The sequence below is a fragment of the Pristis pectinata genome, chromosome 3, assembly GCF_009764475.1.
Source record: "Pristis pectinata isolate sPriPec2 chromosome 3, sPriPec2.1.pri, whole genome shotgun sequence".
Lineage (NCBI taxonomy): Eukaryota > Metazoa > Chordata > Chondrichthyes > Rhinopristiformes > Pristidae > Pristis > Pristis pectinata.
In genome coordinates, this window is record NC_067407.1 from 59391464 (window position 1) to 59413515 (window position 22052).

At 42.5% G+C, this 22052-nt stretch overlaps 1 protein-coding gene across 9 annotated transcripts in view; it reads right to left on the reverse strand.

The window, feature by feature from the left end:
- LOC127567860 (BMP/retinoic acid-inducible neural-specific protein 3-like) overlaps positions 1-22052 on the reverse strand; it is a 181313-nt gene that overhangs the window by 52284 nt on the left and 106977 nt on the right. The window lies entirely within an intron of this gene.

A 22052-nucleotide genomic window follows, 5' to 3' on the forward strand; every position in this document is an offset into this window, starting at 1 on the left:
GAATTTAACCATTCTTCCATTGGAAAATTTGCCTTTAGCTTCCAGAATCCATGTCTCTGAAATTTCCTTCTGAAAAATCTTTAGTTCATTCTTCCTGTGAGGAATGATCCCTTCCCCCTTAGAACATAATAAGGACAAAAGAAATAGGAGCAGAATCGACCACTCAGCCCCTTAAGCCTGCTTCACCATTCAATAAGACCTTGATTGACCCTCTACCTCAATACCATTTCCCCATGTCCTTTGATGCCTCCAAAATCTAGACATCTATCAACATTAGTTCTGAATGCAATCAAAGATTCCACAGGGCTCCTTAGAGAATTCTAAAAATTCATACCTTCTGAGTGAAGAAATTTCTCCTTATTGCAATCCCAGATAGCCTACCCATCATTTTGAGACCATGATTCCTTGTCCTAGACTCCTCAGTAGGAGAAACATCCTCTCCAATATTTCCACTGTGAAGGCCTCCAATAATTTTGTATGTTTCAGTGAGGTCATCTCTCATTTTTCAGCACTCCAAAGCATAAGAGGCTAAGCATTATAACATGATAGACCTGCCATTGCAGAACCAATCTATAGTAAGTACATCCTTTTTGAGATATGAAGGTCAGAATTATATACAATACTCCAAGTGTGGTCTCACCAAGACACAATTTAATATTAGCAAGACATCTTTACTCTTGTATTCAAATCCTCTTGCAATAAAGACCAATATACTATTTGCCTTCTTAACTGCCTGGCATGTTAGGTTTCAGTGACTTGTGTACAACTTAAAATATATTGTCTGCAATTTAAAACATACTGAATTTCTAAGCTCAGAGTTCATGTTTCAGATCTTTGACCTGAATCATCAGCCCACTTTCTCTCTCCACAGATGCTGCCTGACCTGATCTTTATACATTTTTTTAAATTTCAGATTTCTTGCATTTTTATTGATTTTTGATTCCTTAAAACTTACCTTTATGGACCTTTGGTGATTAGCCCTAATGTCACCTGAAATGCTTTGGTGTCAACCCTTTTAGTTTTAGAATGCTTCTGTGTAGTGTTTTGAGGCATTTTTTGCTTTGTTAAAGGTGCCAAAGAAATGAATTGCTGTTAGTTTTGTAGCAAGGGGAAGATTCTTCTCTCATGAGATGATTTTGGAAAGAATATCTGTAAGTCATCTCTCCAAAGACATGCGTGGTGTTTTTATTTGATTAGTTTCTTGAAAAAATTGTATACAAATACATAAATCTGTTTATTATCCAGGCAAGGACGTCTCCATGCATTTATCAAGAAATTGAGAGCTTCAGGGCATATATCAGAAAATATGCAAGATCTAAGTGATCAACAAATTTACAGTCTTCTATACTTACCAAAAGGCCTTGCAAGTGTTTTGTGTATCCCTCTTCATTAAAATAGGTTCAACATCCTTTCTCAACAGTCCTCCAAACTTTAGTCGAGGTCTCTCTAAGATTTACTGTTTATGTAAATAATAGAATCTTGGAATGACGTAGCACAGAAAAAGGAACTTCGGCCCACCGAGTCTGCATTGACCATCAACCAACCATTTACACTAATCCTATGCAAATCCTATTTCTTTGTCCACACATTCCCATCATAGATTCATACAGCATGGAAACAAGCCCTTCGGCCCAACTGGTCTATACCGATCAACAACTCCTCACAGATTCTATCACTGACCAACACTAGGGGCTATTCACAGTGGCCAATTAACCTACTGACTAGCACGTCTCTGGGATGTTGGAGGAAACCCACGTGGTCACAGGAATAATGTGTAAGCTCCACACACAGACAGTACTGGAGGTCAGGGTTGAATTTGAATTGCTGGAGCTGAGAGACATCATTTTGCTGCCCAGTTTAACTTCAAGTTTACCAAATTGGAATATCACTAATGTGACCACTGAAGAATATAAGAACATAACAAATAGGAACAGGAGTGGGTAACTCAGCATCTCCAGCTTTGCCCCCATTCAATGAGATCTCAGTTGATTTGATCCTGGCTTCAATTCTACTTTCCTGCTTGTTCTTTATTACACTTGACTAGACCAAAATCTGCCTCAAAAATATTTAACGACTCCATATCCACAACTCTCTGGGGTATGTCAGAAATTCATTTCCTCTGAGTGAAGAAATTCCTCCTCAAATGGATGACACCTTATTCTGGAAATTTGTCTGCTCATTCTACATTACCTCACGAGAGGAAACATTCTCTCAGCATCTACGTTATGCCTCTTCAGAATTTAATGCTTCAATAAGATAGCCTCTCACTCCTCTCAGCTCCAATGAAGACAGAGCCATTCTGCCCAATCATTCCTCTTTCATTCAAATGTCTCCATTGCAAGTATATCCCACCTTGTATAGGGAGACCACAAATTTCTGCAGTACTTCATTTGTTGTCTTACCAACACTCTCTCTTCACATCTCAGCTTTTTAAAAAATTTTTTGATTCTTTTTTAAAAAATTTTATTTACAGCGTGGTAACAGGCCCTTCCGGCCCAACGAGTCCGCGCCACCCATTTTAAACCCAAATTAACCTACCTGTACGTCTTTTGGAATGTGGGAGGAAACCGGAACACCTGGAGGAAACCCACACAGACACGGGAGAACGTATAAACTCCTTACAGACAGCGACGGGAATTGAACCCCGATCACTGGCGCTGTAATAGCCTCGCAATTCTATGGCGTGATTTTCTGACCCAAGGTTATCTTTTACTGCTGTACTCTTTGTTATTCTGTTATTGACACTTTAGCATTTCTTTTTGCACTGCTTCAGACTGCACTGCTATCTTTGCACCATTCTGTTGTTTTGCACTTGCTGCTGTATTCATTATTAACACGTATACTGTTTACGCTGTGAGCTTCACGTGAGCAAGGAATTTCATTGCACATTGGTGTATATCACAATAAGCTAATCTGAAACTGAATCTAAATTATCTTTATTAATCAGGCTATCCTGTTGCCTTTTCCTTTCTGTGTATGCAACCAAAATGAAATTTGCCCCAGAACATTCAATTTTCAACTTTGGTAACTTTGCAGCCATATCTGTGTAATGGTTATCAGATCAGGCCACTTGTTTCTAGTTGTGCAATCATTTTGTCTATCTTGTGTATTGTGTGCAGTTCAGATCACCACACTATAGGAGGGATGTGACTGCACTGCAGCGAATGCAGAGAAGATTCACCAGGATTTTGGCTGGATGGGAGGACTTTAGTTAAGGGTAGAGATTGGATAGGCTGGCTTGTTTCCCCTGGAGCGAAGGAGGCTGAGGAGGTGCCCTGACAGAGGTATATAAAATTATGAGAGGAGTAGATAGGGTAGATAATCAGAAACGTTTTCCCATGGTAGGGGTATCAAAAGAAGAGGGGATAGGACATGAATGAGTTTTAAAGGGGATCCGAGTGAAGTCTTTTTTAAACACAGAGTGGTTGATACCTGGAACTCACTGCTGGAGGAGATGGTGGAATCAGATGTAATCACTGTACTTAGAGGCATTTCGGCAGTCACTTAAACAGGCAAGGCACTGAAGGATACTGTTATAATGCAGGCGAATGGAATTAATGTCGATGGACAAAATGGTCAGCATGGACATGGTGGGCCAAAGGACCTGTTTCTGTGCTGTACAACCCAATGTCTCTATGAATGCTCTGCGTATTCAAATAAAGAGCCTTCAGTTTAGCCACTTTAATATTTTTTCCTTACACTGCCCCTTATGTTTATACATTGTCTCCCTTCCTGTCACAGTGGACTTATCAATTCCCATATCCCCACAATCACCTTGTCCTTTCACTGTAACTTTCTAAAATTCCCATAACCTGAACCCTTGCTCTCCACCCTCAAGAGTACAGTTCAAAGCCTTATTTCTACCACTAGTTATTCGATTTGCCAGGAGACTGACCTCTGCCCGATTCAGGTGAATCTCATCCCAATGGAACAGCTCCTTCTTTCCCCAGTCCTAGAAAACTGAAACCCATTTCTCTCACCCCTTTCTCTGATATTGTTGAGTCAATCCAATTTGCACATGGTTCAGAATGGTTCAAATAGCAATCAGAAGATAACCTTCGTGCTTTTACTTTTAAATCCAGACCCTAGCTGGTCACACTCCATCAGCAATCCTCTCTCTTAGTCCCTAATAATGAAGTTGGCCTTCAATATGGACTGTGACGATTGGATCTTGCCCTTCCTACTTAAAGTTCCTCCCCCGCCCTGAGCTGTCCTAAATCTGGCACTTGTAGAGAATATAGCCTTTGGGACTAACACCGATGGATGTAGAGAACAGGATACATTCCCCTCTACCACTGTTAATTTGCTACCCCCTAATTTGAATGCTGCTCTCATCGCTTTGCTCATCCTCCTTGAGGTCTTTGCTCTTTTTCACTCAGGCTGCAAAAACCTTGCACCCCTGCACAGTTGCAAGGGGTGAGGTTCCTTCAGTTGTATCTCCCCCATACCTAGTCACATCTCCTGTCCCTATCCACTGACTAGTATTTAACCTAAGACGTGTGACTGCTTCCTGAAGGATATTGTCCAGTTAACTTTCCCTCTCATTGATGCATTACAGCTTCCGAATCTCAGACTCTAGCTCATCAATTCTAACCCAAAGTTCCTTGAGATGCAGGCACTGTCTACAGTGGTGGCCTCTGCAGATCACATTGGTCTCCAGTAGCCCACATGCCTCATCTATAGCACATCACTTGTCCAGTCATATCTGTCACTATTTAATCTAATTAACTTTTGGGCAGCACAGTGGTGCAGCTACCAGGGCTGCTTTCTCACAGCGCCAGAGACCCAGGTTCAATCCTGACCTTGGGTGCTGTCACTGCGGAGCTTACATATTCTCCCTGTGACTGCATGGCTCCCTCTGGGTGCTACGGTTTCCTTTCACATCTCAAAGATGTGCAGGTTGGTAAGTTAGTTGGCTGCTGTAAGTTGATCCTAGTCTGTAGGTGAGTGGTAGAATCTGGGAGGAGTGGTAGAATGTGGGGAGAATGAAATACATTTCATGTAGCATTAATGTAAATTGATGCTTCATGGTCAATCCAGATTTGATGGGCTGAAGGGCTTGTTCCTGTGCTGTATTTCTCTATGACTCAATGACTCTAATCAGTAATTTGGTTGTGATAATACTCTGGGATAATGGTTTGCATTTTAGTTACACTTCTTTACTCCAATTTATAATTTAGAGCAACCTCCTTTAAGATAGGGAGAAAAGTACAATGCTCTCTTGCTTATTAATGTCTGGCCTCTCAGTTAAATCTTCTACACCACCTCTCCCTGTTTCTCAAGTTCTGACTTAGGGATGCCATCATTGCTGCTGCTTATCAATTAAACTTTTTTTTCTATTTAAAATGCTAACATAGAGTCTCCCTCCCTCATTTTACCTAATTCCTATCCTTCACCAAATCTGACCTCTGCACTTTGTCAAAATGGTGCAATGCAGTAGGATACAGCAGAAAAATATATCAATCCTTTTGTAGCTCATGTGTTGGTGCTCAACTTGGTAATAGTTGTGTTCACCTCTTTGATTATAACTAGTTGATTCATAGGCCCTAGAGAAATGTGGGAGGATTATAATTAATCTAGGCAAATGTTACAGTGGCATCCCATGGGATTGATTTAGAACTCTCCTCTCTTTCAAATCTTGTAAGTAATCCACTGATCGGAGCCACAAGTAGTGTGGCTGCTTTTACATTTGATACACGGTGTATGAAGGCTGTAAAGACAAGCAGTATGAGCTACATGAAGATATAAATATACCCAGACATTGAATTTCATCTGTTGCTTGTCCATCAATGTTAAGAATCACACTAGAAGGTGGATGCGATCACACTGGCAAGGGTGCAGAGGAGATTCACCAGGATGTTGCTTGGATTGGAAGGCTTTAGTTATGGGGAGAGATTGGATCGGCTGGGTTTATTTTCCCTGGACCAAAGGGGGCTGAGGAGGAAATAAAATTATGAGAGGCACAGATCGGGTAGAGAGCCAGAATCTTTTTCCCATGGTTGGGACATCAAAAACAAAAGGTTTCAGACGAGAGGAAGGAGTTATAAAGGAGATCTGAGAGGTAAGTTTTTTATTTACATAATGAGTGGTTGATATTTGGAACACGCTGTCAGAGGAAGTGGTGGAATCAGATACAATCACTACATTTAAGAGACATGTAGGGGGGCATTTGAATAGGCAAGGCATAGAAGGTCACAGTGCTAATGCAGGCTAATCGGATTAGTGTAGACAGGCAAAAAGGTTGGCATGGATATGGTGGGCTGAAGTGCCCATTTCTGTGCTGTACGATTCCATAACTTGAGAACAAACTAGGGGCAAAAGCATTAGAAGGATACTGTTATTTAAATGGGAAGAAAGTATGCATGAAAAAAAACAAGAGAGAAATCAGGGATGCCAATGAAGTGAAGATGTTGCAAGAATAATGACAATGACTAAAGCAAATCAGATGGTGCAATGCAATAAAAGGTCAATATTAAGCTGAAATATTGAGGTAATTTTGGCACTTTATAAATCATTGGTGCGGCCATGTAGCAGTCTGTGTTCATCACAGTGCAAAAAGATATTTCAGCAATTGAAAGGACGAAGGAGAGGTAAGATAAATTGATGGGATAAAGGCATAGGGTTATGAGCAGCAATTATGTAAATTGAGCATGCTTACACAGGGAAGGAGAAGGATGAGCTGATCTAATTGCTGTTTCTTCAGATTCTAAAGGGACTGGACAATTTAGATCATGACAGTTGAGTATAATCAATAGATATTACCGCCACATGTAGAGGATAACATTCAAAATCAACTTATGGAAATAATATTTCATGAAGTGAATTATTAACCCATGGGACAGATTTTCCAAAGGTGATTGTGGCAGAAATTAACATTGATTCATTCAGGTGGTAATCAGATACTTTTCATTCAGAAAATCACATATTGAAAACAGTAATTGGAGTATGAGCAATCTGAAATATGATATGTAGTGTTGGAGCATGCCCAATGACGTTGGACCTGATTGGCTTCCCATATCTCTGACTAACAGCCTGCTCCATCTATCTCTCCACCCACCAAGGATCCAACCAACTTCATCCAACAGCCTGCTCCCCCAAACCCTTTCATCTAATGCCCCCCTCCGCCACGCCTACCTCTGCATCTAACAGCCTGTCACACTCATCCCTCCATTTCCCCCCCACACCCATCTCTTGTGTACCAGCCCAGCCCATTGATCCCTCCATCAAACAACCTGCCCCCACCATCTCCATCCGCGAGCCTGCCCACACCCATCCCCTTCTGTCAGCCAGCTCCCACATATCTCCCTTCTAACACCCTCATCCCACCTAAGCAACCACCTATCACTCCGTTCAGCAGCCTGACCACTCATCTTTTCCATCAGCCTGCCCCAACCCATCTCTCTATACAGCAGCCTGTCCAAAACCACCCCTCTGCCTCCCAGCCCACAGGATGGCATGATGGCGCAGCTTGAATAGCCGCTGCCTCACAGCTCCAACAACCCAAGTTTGATCCTGACCTCCAGTGCTGTCAGTGGGGAGACTGCATGTTCTCACTGTGAACATGTGGGTTTCCCCTGGGTGCTCTGGTTTCTTCCCCCATTTTGAAAATCAAACTGGTTGCTAGGTTAATTGGTTACTGTAAATTAACATTGGTTTAGGTGGCTGAAAGGGGAACCAGAAGGGGTTGCTATGTGACAGGAAAATAAGAGGAGAGATGGGATTGTTCTGAAGGATGGTACAGACTTGATGGGCCAAGTGGCTTCCTTCTCCTTCAGGTATATGAGATATGAGACACCCTTCCCCATCTAACAGATTAATCACATCCTCCAATTTTTTAACCCCACTGATCTCTTAAACAGCACCCACCGATTATCAGCGAACTCAGCCTTCCCCATTCAACCCTTGGCTGAACAACCAGTCCTCACCTATCCTCCATCTAACAGCCTTCTTCATTCATCTCTCTGTAGAACAGCCTACCTCATCATCCCCAGTCTGCTCCCAGCCCATTGCCGTACCCAATGTTCACTCAATCTGACAAACGCCCCTCAACGCATTTCTTTTATTAAACTATGATTGCTTTATTGTGCCTGTTTATGAGATATATTCTATTATTTGACTCAGTCAGCAACTTTTAAGCTGTTGGGAGTTAAAAGCCACGTTACTCCTTTTTAAAGAACAAAATACAAAGTTATTTTTAATGGTGCGCATTATTTCATAAGGTGCAGCTTCTCAAACATGGCACTTAATCCATCCAGGCAAGTCCCTAAAGACAGCAGTTCTTTAAGCAATTCCCCTTGCACTGCTTGTTCAGCTATGTTCTGTGAGGTTGATAAGGATATCATCAATTTCCATCAGTCACTTTAACTGGATTGTACAGCAGCCAGCAACAAAAGGCACAATTCTATTTATCAAAATTCAGAGGTTGAAAAGAACTCCCAATGCTCTGGAAAATTCACACTTCATCACATCTCATTTGTCAAACAAATGCAGTTGCTAAGTAAAGGAACTACTTTTGGTGTTTGTGTCCTGTGAATTAAGTTTGCGCTGAATAAACATTCAGAGGATTGGTGAGACAATATATGCTAATTACTTCAGGTGCGAAACTCAGTTCGTCAGTCATTCTTAACAGGTAAGTTGACACCTCCACTGCCTTATTTTGATCAGCAACTACCCAAAACAAAAACTAATGGGACAATGTAGAACCAGTGTATCGGAAGTCTTGGCCAGAATGCAAAGTGAAAAGGCCTGGAAATTGCTTTAACACAGTATTTTTGGGGTTAAAACAGCACTGCAGGTCATCTGAACATTATTTATTAAAGTTGTATTAAGAGCTAGAACTCCAGTTGTGACTTGATCAGTTCAGCGCAGTGCTCCCTTTGATGCATGTCGTAGCAGGTGTCGGTACTTAGCATAACAGATGTGATCAAGTCAAGGCAATAGGAGTGTTGCTACCAAATGAATGTTGCATTGATAATGAAGGGGGTGATGGCATGATCACAGAGGGTCAAATGGACCAAGACAGACTGGTGAAAAATCAGTGCCCTCAGCTGGCATATTATTTGTGTAAAGGGGCCAGGGACACCCTCCAGTGCTACAAGGGAGATCTCTGTGACAGGAGTGCCATCTCTGAATGCCTGCACTTTGGGGGAGCCTGGACTGAAGGCAAATTTCCCTGCCTGCTCCACCTACTCCTGTGCACTGCTTCTTTCCTTGAGTATGGAGTTTGAGTAACATCCCTAATGCAGCAGCAAGCAGCAACTAACATTTAAAGGAATATTTTGAAAGCTTTTATTTTTCAAGACTATACCCAAATCTAAATTGCAAATACTTTTATGTGTTGTTTTTTTAAAGAAAATTTCAGTAGCTTAAAATTACACTGTGATTTTCACAGATTTACACTGTGAGTTAAAATGCTCAATTGCTTAATGTAAATCCATTATCAGCTGCATTAATGAAATGTCACCGCTCTTAAGTATGCTAAGGAATATAATTTTTTTCCAAACTTGCATTTTAAAACTTTGCCTCCTTGTACAATGTTACATTTGGCAATACGCAAAAGAATGAGTGGCAATTCAAGGAAAAAGGTCATTCTTTCAAGTGGGGACATTTTTAGGCACAATTGCACCCGACTTCCTGATTATTCTCATCTCTGTGTGACTAGGTTGCTTTAAAATCCTATGAAATACTATTGGTCACGTTAGTCTATTAATACTTAACACTCAATGTTAACATACTTTTGTCCATTATTTTAGTGGAGCTCTTACAGATCATCAACAACAATCGTCAGCAGTTTTTTTTAGCTTATGTTTCTGTCACAGAATAACCTTGGTCTGCTTGAACTAGTAATGGCAATCTGCTTTCTGCCAACTATTTGAAGGGAAAAAAGAGCATAACATTGATCTCATATATTGATCCCTTTGTAGTGTAAGTGCGTAACCTGAGCTCATAAAGAGTGAATGCGTATCAGAATTAATAAGGTAGTAAAGAAATTCCTTCTGGAGCAGACATTGCACCGTGTGATCATTCCACATCGGACCAGTCACATCACATACACTGCATTGCTCAATCACTCTGGATCCCACCTATCTCACAGTAGGGAATGCCAGCACTACAATGGATCAATCAATCAGTGCTACAACAGGGAGGATTATAACACCAATCTGCATTGTTAAGGATATGATCCCTATTATGATTCTCTGTAGGCGGGTAACCACAGAACAAAAGCACAAAGCAATTGAGTCAATAAGAGAGTTGATCTTTTACTATTTAGGAAAGGTAATTTTGTAATGTGAGACAAAATTGCTATTCAGCTCAATAACCCAATTGTTAGTGCACAAATTTTCATGGAGCATATCCATTTACAGTTGAAACTATTACAGATAATTTGATCTGCTTTTCCTCTGCTGAACTCAATTAAGATTGAATACATTACTCTTTTCTTCTCACAATTTTTATTAATGAAATTAACTTCATGAGATTTCCATATTTACAGTAACTTTAGAAGCTTTTCCAGTAACATAAGCCAATGGCAGCCATTAAGTTCCATGAAAGTTGATAATCATTCATTGCATTCAATGAGTCCATGGATGAAGCAACACAAAGATAGAAGAAAATGCACAGGTTGTAAAAGAAAGTTTTGGTTAGAGTGGTATCTCTGGCTCTCTGATGAAGTCTTCAATGTACTGGTATCTGTCTTAGCTCAGGGAAACCCTGTTGGAAGAGCTAACTTTTAGTTGAATCATTAGGCTGAAACATCAATCTTATGACTATTAGGAGCATGAGTAGGCCACTGGGCTCCAAGAATCTACTCCACTACTTAATAAGGTCATGACTGACTTGATTGTAACCTCAAATGCACATTCCTGTCTACCCACAGTAATCTTTCACCCTCTTGCTTAGATACCACCTCTTCCACAAAAATATTCAAAGACACTGCTCTTAGAGGAAGAACTCACAGCCTTAAGAAAGAAAGCATTTTGCCTCATTGTCTTCAACGGGTGACCCCTTATTTTTAAACAATGATACCCTACTTCTAGGTTCTCCCACAAGAGGAAATGTCAGTTCCACATCCACTCTGTCAAGAGTTCTCGGTATGTTATAAATCACCTCCTTACTCTTCTAAATTCTTGTGGTATAAGACTATTTCATTCAACCTTTCTTCATATGACATCCCAATATTAGTCTAATAAATCTTATCTGAACTGTTTCTCCTGCATTAATATTCTTCCTTTAATAGGAAGATCAAAATTGTACACATTACACCAAATGTGATCTCACTATCGCCTTACATAACTGAAGCATAACCTTCCTACCTTTGTTTAATGCACCTAGCAATAAAGTATTATCTTTCCTAATTCCTTGCTGTACCTGCATACAAGCCTTTTGCAAATCAAAACTATGTCTCAGAGCTCTGCAATCACTCACTATTTAGATAATATTCTAGTTTTTCTCTTGCCAAAATGGACAATTTCACATTTTGCCACATTATACCTCATTTGCTTGATCTTTGCTCACTCAATTAACGTATCTACATCATACTGTGGCTTCCTTATGTTACACGCACAAGTTATTTTCCTATCCATTTTTGTGTCATCAGTAAATTTAGCAATCATACCTTTTCTCCCTTCATCCAAGTCATTATATACATAGTAAAAAGTTGAGGCCCTATCACCAATCTCAACTGCACATCACTTATTATGTTTTGTTAACCAGAAAAAGACCTAATCTTTTTGTTTCGAGTTAGCCAGCCAATATTTTACCTCCTACACCATAAGCTTCTATGGGTGACAGGGTGGTCTGCGTAATTGTCCCCAGGATCTGCCACCTGACGCCTAATTATTGTTTGTGGAACACTCCATTCGCAAGGAGAGGTACCATAGGAGACCTCACACTCAATTGGGCTGGCAGGACTGCAAAAGATGAATGCCTCAGCAGGATTTGTGTGGGGCATGAATTCAAGGCATGGGGCATGGTTGAAGGCCACTGTGATTTGTTACCTTCAAGAGCAGGTCTGCCCACTCAAGATCCCAAGCTACCATTTTGAAGAAGAACAGGGGAATTCCAGATCTGAAGCAGCAGATTTAAAAAGAGGTGAGTCTCTGTGCTTATACTTGGGAGTTTTGCCTTGCAGGAGTCTAAAAGAGGAACATTTGCAAGTTGTTAATAGTTGATTGGCTCATTGGCTAGTTAACAGCAGCCAATTAAAAAAGGGTCAAGCAGAGTGGCTATTTTGGAGAAGCTGTTGTGAAAGTGTTAGAGTGGGGCTCAAGAGGTGATGGTGACTTGGAGTAGGAGATTTGAAAAGACATGAGTCTCCTTGCTTGAGAGTTTCACTTGCAGGAATTTAAGAGGTAAGTCAGCTAATTGTTAGTTAATAGGTGATTAGCTAATTATCAGCAGTGAATAAAAAGTTAGGGTCAAGCAGAGTGGCCATACTGGAGCAGCCATCTTGAGAATGAATACCAACCAGGCTTCAGTGAGGAGGGTGAGCAACACTAAGGTAAGGAGAGGGTAGTTTCTTGTCTTTTTTTTGGTCTCTATTTTCCCTCAAAGCTTTTCTGTTATGGCAGGTGAGCTCAGACCTGTGTCATACTCCTCCTACACAATGTGGGGACTCATGGAGGCTGTCAGTGTCCCTGATAACTGCATGATGCACTGGAACTGCACATGGTTTCACTTTGGAGCATCCACGATGCTGAGAATGTTGTGGATAGCATGTTTAGTGAGTTGGTCACACTGCAGTTTAAAGGCCAAGGGAAGGATAAGGAATGGGTGACCAAAAGGCAGAGCAGTAGTGGGAAGGTAGTGCAGGAGTCCCCTGTGGCCATCTCCTTCCAAAATAGATATACCGCTTTGGATACTTTTGGGGGAGATGGTTCATCAGGGGAAGGCAACAGTAGCCAGGATCATGACACTGTGTGTGGCTCTGCTGCACAGGAGGGTAGGAAAAAATGTGGCAGAGCTGTAGTGGTAGGGGAATAGACAGGAGCTTCTGTAGCTGCAAATGAGAGTCCCAGTTGGAGTGCTCCCTCCCAGGTGCAAGGGTCAGGGATGTCTTGGAGTGGCTGTAGGGCTTTCTGGAAGGGGAGGGTGAACAGCCAATTGTCGTGGTGCATGTAGGTACCAACAATATAGGAAAAAATGAGATGAGATCCTACAAGCTGAATTTAGGGAGCTAGGATAGAGATTAAAAAGTAGGACCTCAAAAGGTGGTAATCTCAGGATTACTACTTGTGCCACGTGCTTGTCACAGTAGGAAGAGCAGCATAGTTAAGATGAATATGTGGCTCGAGCAGTGGTGCAGGAGGGAAGGTTTCAGATTCCTGGGGCACTAGAACTGGTTCTGGGGAGGTGGGACCAGTACAAACTGGATGGTCTACACCTGGGCAGGACTGGGATCAATATCCTAAGGGAATTGTTTGATGGTGCTGTTGGGGAGGGTTCAAACTAATATGGCAGGGGGATGGGAATCCATGCAGAAAGACAGTGAAGCAAAGCAAAAGTTAGAAAAGAGAAGTAATAGTGGAGTACAGAAAAGTCAAATGCAAAGGACACAAAGGTTACTGGATTCTAAAAGGACAATGTGTGTATGGGCACTTTACCTGAATGCCTGTAGTATTTGAAACAAGGTCAGTGAACTTGTGGCACAAATCAGTACAAAGGGGTATGATTTGGTGGCCATTACAGAAAGGTGGTTGCAGGGTGGAGATGAGTAGGAATTAAATATCCAAGGGTATCAGGTAATATGGAAGGATAGGCAGGAAGGCAAGGGAGGTGGGGTAGTGCTCTTAATTAAGAATGAGATCAGGGTGATAGTGAGAGATGATATAAGATCTAGGGAGCAGAATGTTGAGTCCATCTGGCTAGAGATTAGGAACAGTAAAAGGGGGGGAAAAAGTCACTGGTGGGAGTTGTCTATAGGCCACTGAATAATAACATTATAGTGGCACAAGCAGTAAACCAAGAAATATTTGGTGCATATAAGAATGGAACAGCAGTTGTCATGGGGGACTTTAACTTCCACATAGATTGGTGAATCAAGTTGGTCGAGGCAGTGTTGAGGAGGATTTTATAGAATGCATCTGTGATGGCTTTCTTAAACAGCATGTTAGTGAACCTACAAGGGAAAATGCTATCTTGGATCTGGTCCTGTGCAATGAGACGGGTAAAATCAATGATCTTGTAGTTAAGGATCCTCTTGGAAAGAGTGATCATATTATGATTGAATTTCTCAACAAATAGAGGGTGCAGTAGTTTAATCTAAAACCAGTGTGCTATGCCTAAACAAGGGAGACTACAACAGGATGAAGGAGAAGTTGGCTAGGGTAGACTGGAAACAAGCTATATGGTAGGACAGTGGAAGTCTTCCAAAGAGATTTTTCACAATACTCAACAGAAGTATATTCCAGTTAAAAGCAAGGCCAGTAAGGATGGGGAGAGCCAGCCTTGGATAACTAAGGAAATAAAAGAAGGCATCAAGCTAAAAGCTCATGCATACAAGGTTGCCAAGAGTAGTAGGAAACAGGAAGATTGGGAAAACTTTAAAAAGCAACAGAGAACTACTAAGCAAGCAATAAGGAAAGGGACGATAGATTATGGAAGTAAACTAGCAGAAAATATAAACAGACAAGTTTTGATAATTATCTGAAGTGGAAAAGGGTGGCTAAAGTGAACGTAGGTCCCTTGGAAGACGAGAAGGGGGAATTAATATCGGGTAATGCGGAAATGGCTGAGGCTTTGAGTGACTATGTTGTCGTCCTTCATCCTGGAAGACACGTCCAATGTGCCAAAGATGTGATGGGAGGTGAGGACCTTGATACTAATCACTAAAGAGGTAGAGCTGAGCAAACTAGTGGGCCTAAAACTAGCTAAGTGCCCTGGTCCTGGTGGAATGCATCCCAGGGTACTAAAGAAATGGTTATACTAGAGATATTTGTGATAATTTACCAAACTTCTCTGGATTCTGTGCAGGTCCCTGTGGATTGGAAGACAGCAAGTGTCACACTCCTGTCTTTTTTTTTAAAAAAAGATGTGGGCTAAAGGCAGGTAACTATAGCCAATTAGCTTAATGTCTGTAGTTGGGGAAAATGCTTGAAGCTATCATTAAGGAAGAAATAGCCAGAGATCTGGATAGAAATGGTTCCATCAGGCAGACACAGCCTGGATTCAGGAAGGGCAGGTCCTGTTTGACAAACTTATTGGAGTTCTTTGAGGATGTAATTAGCACAGTGGATAGAGGTGTACTTTGACTTCCAGAAAGTGTTCAACAAAGTGATGCATGAAAGACTAATCCATAAGGATGCCTGGAGTTGGGGCTAATGTATTAGCATGGATAGAGGATTGGTTAACCAATAGAAGGCAGAGTTGGGATAAATGGGTGTTTCTCTGGTTGGCCATCAGTGGGGTGCCCCAGAGGTCAGTGCCGGGCCTGCAACTGTTCATGATGTACAATACACCAATAATTTGGAAGACGGGACTGAGTGTAGTGTACCTGTATCTAAGTTTGCTGATGAGAATAAATTGAGTGGAAAAGCAAATTCCACAGAGGATGTGGAGAGTCTGCAGAGAGATATAGATGGGTTAAGTGAGTGGGCAAGGATCTGGCAGATGGAATACAATGTTGGTAAACGTGAGATCATCCACTTTGAAAGGAAAGAGGATCAGATTCTTATTTAAATGGTGGAAGATTGCAGCATGCTGTTGTGCAGAGGGACTTGGGAGTGCTTGTGCATGAATCGCAAAAGGTTGGTTTGCAGCTGCAACAGGTTATATCAAGAAGGCAAATGGAATGCTGGCCTTCATTGCTACAGGGATTAAATTTAAGAGCAGAGGTTATGCTGCAACTGTAGAGGGTACTGGTGAGGCTGCACCTGGAGTACTGCATGCAGTTCTGGCCTCCTTACTTGAAGGATATACTGGCTTTGGAGGTGATGCAGAAGAGGTTCACGCAGTTGATTCTGGAGATGAGGGGGTTAGCCTATGAGGAGACATTGAATCACTGGGGACTATACTCAATAGAATTCAGAAGAATGAGGAGATCTCATGGAAACATATAAAATTATGTCAGGGATAGACAAGATGGAGACAGGAAGGTTGTTTCCACTGGTAGGTGAGACTAGAACTAGGGGATAAATCCTCAAGATTTGGGATGGAGATGAGGAGAAACTGCTTTTCGCAGAGAGTAGTGAATCTGTGGAATTCTCTGCTCAGGGAAGCAATAGAGGCTACCTTATTAAATATATTTAAGACAGACAGATTTTTGCATAGTAGGGGAATTAAGGGTTGTGGGGGAAAAGGCAGGTAGGTGGATCTGAGTCCACAGCCAGGCCTCCTCCTGCTCCTATTTCTTATGTTCTTGGAGAATGTGATAGTCATACAGCACCATAAACAGGCCCATCAGCCCATTAACTCTGCACTGACCAAGTAGCCACTTTACACTAACCCTACAGTAATCACATTTATTTTCCTAACATTCCTTCAACTTCCCTCCACCCTGACCCCCATGCTTCTCTCTAGATTCTATCAGTCCACTACACAGCAGGGGTGATTTGCCATGGCCAATTAACCTGCCAATCTGCACACCTTTGGGACATGGGAGGAACTTGAAGAAAACCTACAAGGTCAAAGGGGGGCAATGTGCATAGACCATACAGAGCATCGAAAGTCAGGATTCAGTTATGGCCCCTGGCACAGTGGAGCTCTGAGGCAGCAGCTCTGCTGGTTGTGCCACTGCTGCCCACAGTGAACAATGTTGTCAGCAGAAAGTGCAGGGGGGATTTGCAAGCTTATCACCAGGGCTGGAGAAACTTAGTGGTGGAAAAAAAAATCAGGAGGATTATTAGTCTGAAATGCAGGATGTTATCTTCTCGGTTGATGCTGCCTGTCCTGATGAGTATTTGTCATCTTCTAATCTTGTTTCAGATTTTCAAACACACTTTAATCATAAAGTGTGTTTGACCTTGCTGAGGGCTTTCCCTTTGGAGCAAAGGGGGCTGAGGAGGGATTTAAGAGGCATATGAAGCATGAATTGGGTGATTCAAGAAGGGCCAACTTCTCACAGCAGAGATAACCCGATTTCAAGAAATAGATAAAACAATGAGAGGGGAGTTGAGATTTTGTTTTCGACCATTGTAATGAGGTTCAGGCACTTTCTGCCCAAAATGCTGGTGGAGGTAGAAACATATCATATTTAAAAACTGCATTTGTTGTTTCATAATCTACAAGGCTACAGTAGCAGGTGGGAATTGGGATTAGTCCAAGTAGTTATTTTTCAGCCTGCATGTGTTAAATGGCATCCTTTTGTGCCAGCAATGAGTCAATGAACAATGCCAAAATTTGCAATTGTTTAATTGATCTGGAGAGCCTTAGATTTATGCAAAAAGTTAAGCACTGCAGGAGCATTTTATAAGTCACAGGACTAATGGGTTTTGACAAAGCTGGAAGCAGAATATCCTCCACATCTAACTGAAACAAATCACTCTCAGATCAGCAGCAATGGTGCCATTCAGCAAACCATTTCTCCAGCATAGGCTATAAAAACAACTCTAGGTTCTTGGCACTGTTCAGTGTGCTGCACAGAGCATAATGCCAAGAAGTCTTCACAATCCATCCCTGGTATGTGCTGGTTAAACTGATCTTAGCATCTTAGCCTAGTTGTTGCATTTGACATCAACCTTTCTAGGTTAGAGAGGTGAAGATTTAGCCTGGTTACCTACCCTGAAACAACAGACAGAATGCTGGGAGAACTCTGGGTTAAGAGCATCTGTGGAGGCAAAAGGGTGAAGACCCTGCATCAGGACTGAGGGAAGAGCCAGTATATAGCAGTAGACAAGGTGGTTGGGGGAGGGAAAGAGACTGGTAGGTGATCCACATTCCATCATCTGCAGTCTGTTTTGTCTTCTGTACCTACCCTGGATATTGTCTGGTTACAACTGCTGCTCATGGCAGCTATCACAAGGAAGAAGGTTAAATGGTTTCCTGCTGCCAATGCCAGCATGGCTTATTGTAAGATACAGCATTAGCCAGAGACAACCCTTTGGGGGATGCACGTACACTGCTGTTCACAAAGACCCATGGAGCAGGTCTCACCCAGTCCCCGAGGGCTGGGTATAGTCTCCTACAGGCAGACAGCATCACCTGTAATAGTCGTATAGCAGGGAAACAGGCCCTTTGGCCCAACTGGTCCATGCTGACCAAGACACCTGTCCAAGCTTGTCCCATTTGCCAGCATTTTGCCCATATCCCTCTAAATCTTTCCTATCCAAGTGCCTTTTAAACGTTTAATGACTGCCTCAACCATTTCCTCTGGCAGCTCATTGCATTTACTGACCACTGTCTGGGTGAAAAAGTTGCCCCTCAGGTTCCTATTAAGTCTCACCCATCACCCTAAACCCATGTCCTTAGTTCTCAAGTCCTCAACCCTGGGGAAAAAGACTGTGCATTCACCCTATCTATGCCCCTCATGATTTTATACACCCCTATAATATCACTCTGCATTCTCCTACACTCTAATTAAGAGTCCCAGTCTGCTCAACCTCTCTCCATGACTCAGTCCCTCAAGTCCCAGCATCGTCCTTGTAAATCTAACTGAATTAAACTGTGTGCCATTCCTTGGCCCACTTACCCAATTGATTGAGTTCCTTCTGTAATTCCTGATAACCATCTTCACTGTCAATGACACAACCTATTTTAGTGTCACCTGCAAACTTACAATGCCTTGTACACTTTCATCCAAATCATTGATATAAATGACAAATAGCAATGGGCCTAGCATCGATCCCTGGGGAACTTGTATCAAGTTGCAAGTTGTTCCTGCCATCTAGCCAAAGGATCAAACAAAAACAATACCAAGCTTAGCAGAGAATACTTGATTGTAGAAATTAACTGGACATCCACACAATGTGTCCTGTCATCGTAACCCTGAAATGTACACAAATTCACTGGCTACTGGCACCAGCCAACATAGAATATTCACTGCAATACAGCAAGGCCATCCCCATGAATGCCAAGTCCAACAGGCCACCATGCACAAGTCCCTAGACAATGGGGGTAAAGGTGTCCCCCAATGTCGCCCTCCTCCTGACGACCACCTTCGTCGCTGGCTGCGTCAGGCTGTGCATGGAACCCAAGTATGTGGGCACCAAGTGTCACTATGTACCAAGGTTCTACCTGTCCCTGCTGTTGCAAAGGATAGGCCTGGCCCAATGGCCACACGGCATCCCAGTCAGCTGGATGCTACCACGCTACCTGTCCTTCGTGGAAAAGTTCTTCCAGACCAATACCTTTGACCACAAGTCCATCAGGCAGTGGTCAGCACAGAATATCCTGCAGGAGAAGGACTCTGGATACTGTGTGGTGGTTCTCTGAGCATACTGTCCAGACCATCTGGCAGAATGTCTCATTGCCAGAACTCACCAACAAGCACTAAGACCTCGCTTGACTGGCAGTGAGAGGGGACCTCCTAGTCAGATCCTTCCTGTATGGTTGGAACCTCTCTCCCAGTGCGTGCTGCCCCCAGGAGGACTGCACTGGAGACGAGACGGTCGCCCACCTCTTTGTGGGCTGTAGGTTTGCGAGGAGGGTGTGGTGAAAGATGCAAGGGTCCCTGTCACAGTTCATCCCCTGAAGCAGCGTAAGAGGATTCTCTGATCTATGGGCTGTTCCTGGGGACACACAGACGGACATCAACTGCTGCTGGAAGGTCATCAACTCGGTGAAAGATGCTCCTTGGTCTGCCCAAAACTTGCTGGTCTTCCAGCACTGCGAGATGTCCATAGGGGAATGCTGCCAGCTGGCACATTTCCAGGCTGCAGGAGTATGTGCTGAGGGATGCACTGAAGCTGGGCACAGCCAACACAAAGGCTTGGTGGGGAAGGACTACAGTTTAGGGTTCTTCTGCCACTGGAGAGGGAGGGGTGGGTACAGGGAGAAAGCCCTTAAATATTGTAAATATGGGACTGGGTAGCTTCCAGGGAGCCACATGAGTGGCATCAGTGCTGTTTTCTATATAAAAAGGTAACACTAATGAATGATCTGTACAAGAATGTAAAGGCTTGCACTGTTTTGTAATTGTATATAGTTTGCTTTCATTATGAATAAAGTTTATTCTGTTTGGTGGGGGGGGAAGCAGCTGTATAACTCTCTGATCTACAGGCTGTTCCTGGGGTACACACTGAGATAGACATCAAGTGCTGCTGGAAGATCAACTCAGTGAAAGATGCTCTTTGGTCTGCCAGAAACTTGTTGGTCTTCCAGCACAGTGAGATATCTAAGGGAATGCTGCAGACTTGCACAATCTAGGCTGCAGGAGTACATGCTGAGGGGATGCACTGAAGCTTGGTGCAGCCAATGCAAGGGATCTGTGGGGAAGGACTGCAGTCTCGGCTCCTTCCGCTACTGCACACGGGCTGAGTCTGGTTGGGAAGCCCCTCAGACATTGAAATGGTGCATCACCCCAGGGGCTACATAAGTGGCACTGGTTCTTAATTTTTTAAACAGTACTGAATGCATTGAGTATGAATATAAAATTTTGCACTGTTTATTCTTTTGTATATATTTTTATTCTGAATAGTTTATTTTTGAAATTTAAAAAAAAATGACAACCCAGACCTTCCCAGCCACAGATCAACAAAACCTTATAGCCTACTGCTTGGTCTCCCAGCTGCTTCAGTATAGGTACATTCAAACCCTTACTGGACACCAGTCCATCAGCTTGGAGGAAAGTGCAGAGTGAAAGTACTATCTGAAATAAACATCTAATCTCTGATCTAAGAATAGAACAGTACAGCACAGGCCCTTCAGCCCACCATGACTACACCAACCATAATGCCAATCTAACTAATCCCATCTGCCCGTAAATGGTCTGTATCCCTCTGTTCCCTGCCTGTTCATGTGTCTGTCTAAATGTCTCTAAAACATTGCAGTCATATCTGCTTCCACCACTTTCTTTGGCAGCATGTTCCAGGCACCTTCCACTATAGTGTGAAGAAGTACTTGCCTTGCACATCTCCTTTAAACTTTTACCTTAAACCTATACCCTCCAGTATTTCACATTCCCACAGTGGGAAAAAGATTCTGACAATCTACCCTATTTATGCCTCTCATAATTTTGTATACTTTCAGGTCTCCCTCAGCCTCTGATGCTCCAGTGAAAACAATCCAGGTTTGTCCACTCTCTCCTTGTAGCTAATATACTCCAATCCAGGCAACATTCTGGTGAACCTCTTCTGCACCCTTTCCAAAGCCTCTTCATCATTCCTATAGTGTTGCGACCAGAACTATAGACATTACTCCAAGTGTGGCCAAAACAAAGTTTTATATAGCTGCAATCTTACCTCCCACATTTCATACTCAATGCCCTGACCAATGAAGGCTATCTACTTGTGTTGCCCTTTCAGGGAGTTATGGACTTGCACCCCAAGATCTCTCCATACATCAATTCTCCTAAGGGTCCTGCCATTTACTGTATACATTCCTCTTGCATTTGACCTCCAAAAAATGCATCACCTCACATTGTCTGGATTAAACTCCATTTGCCATTTCTCCAGCCAAATTTCCAACTGTTCTATATCCTGCTGTATCCTTTGTCAACCTACATTGCTGTCCACAACCCCACTAAATTTTTGTCATTTGCAAACTTGTTAATCAGACCACCTGCAATTTCATCCAAATCATTCATAGACATTACAAAGAACAGATTGTGACCATAAAGCCTCCCAGTTTTGACCCACAAAAAAAAACATGGATGTTTCTTAATTGGATCTGAGCCAGGTCTGGCTGTTGCAGTCATTTGATGCACAATGGGTGGTTCAGCATGTGACTTCAATAACCCAGATTATACTGTGGGCTAAATGAAAACACTCTGCCCTCTTCACAAAATTTAGTGGTGACATAGAGATACATTCCCTTTTCACAAGAGTATTTGATGGGCTAACCAACCTTAACGTAGATTTATAACTGTGGCTCCAAGTCAGGCATGCAAGGGAAGAAATGGTGCCTAATGGCAGGTAGAAGGAAAATTAAACAACTGTAAAACTATATCTGCACAAATGCCA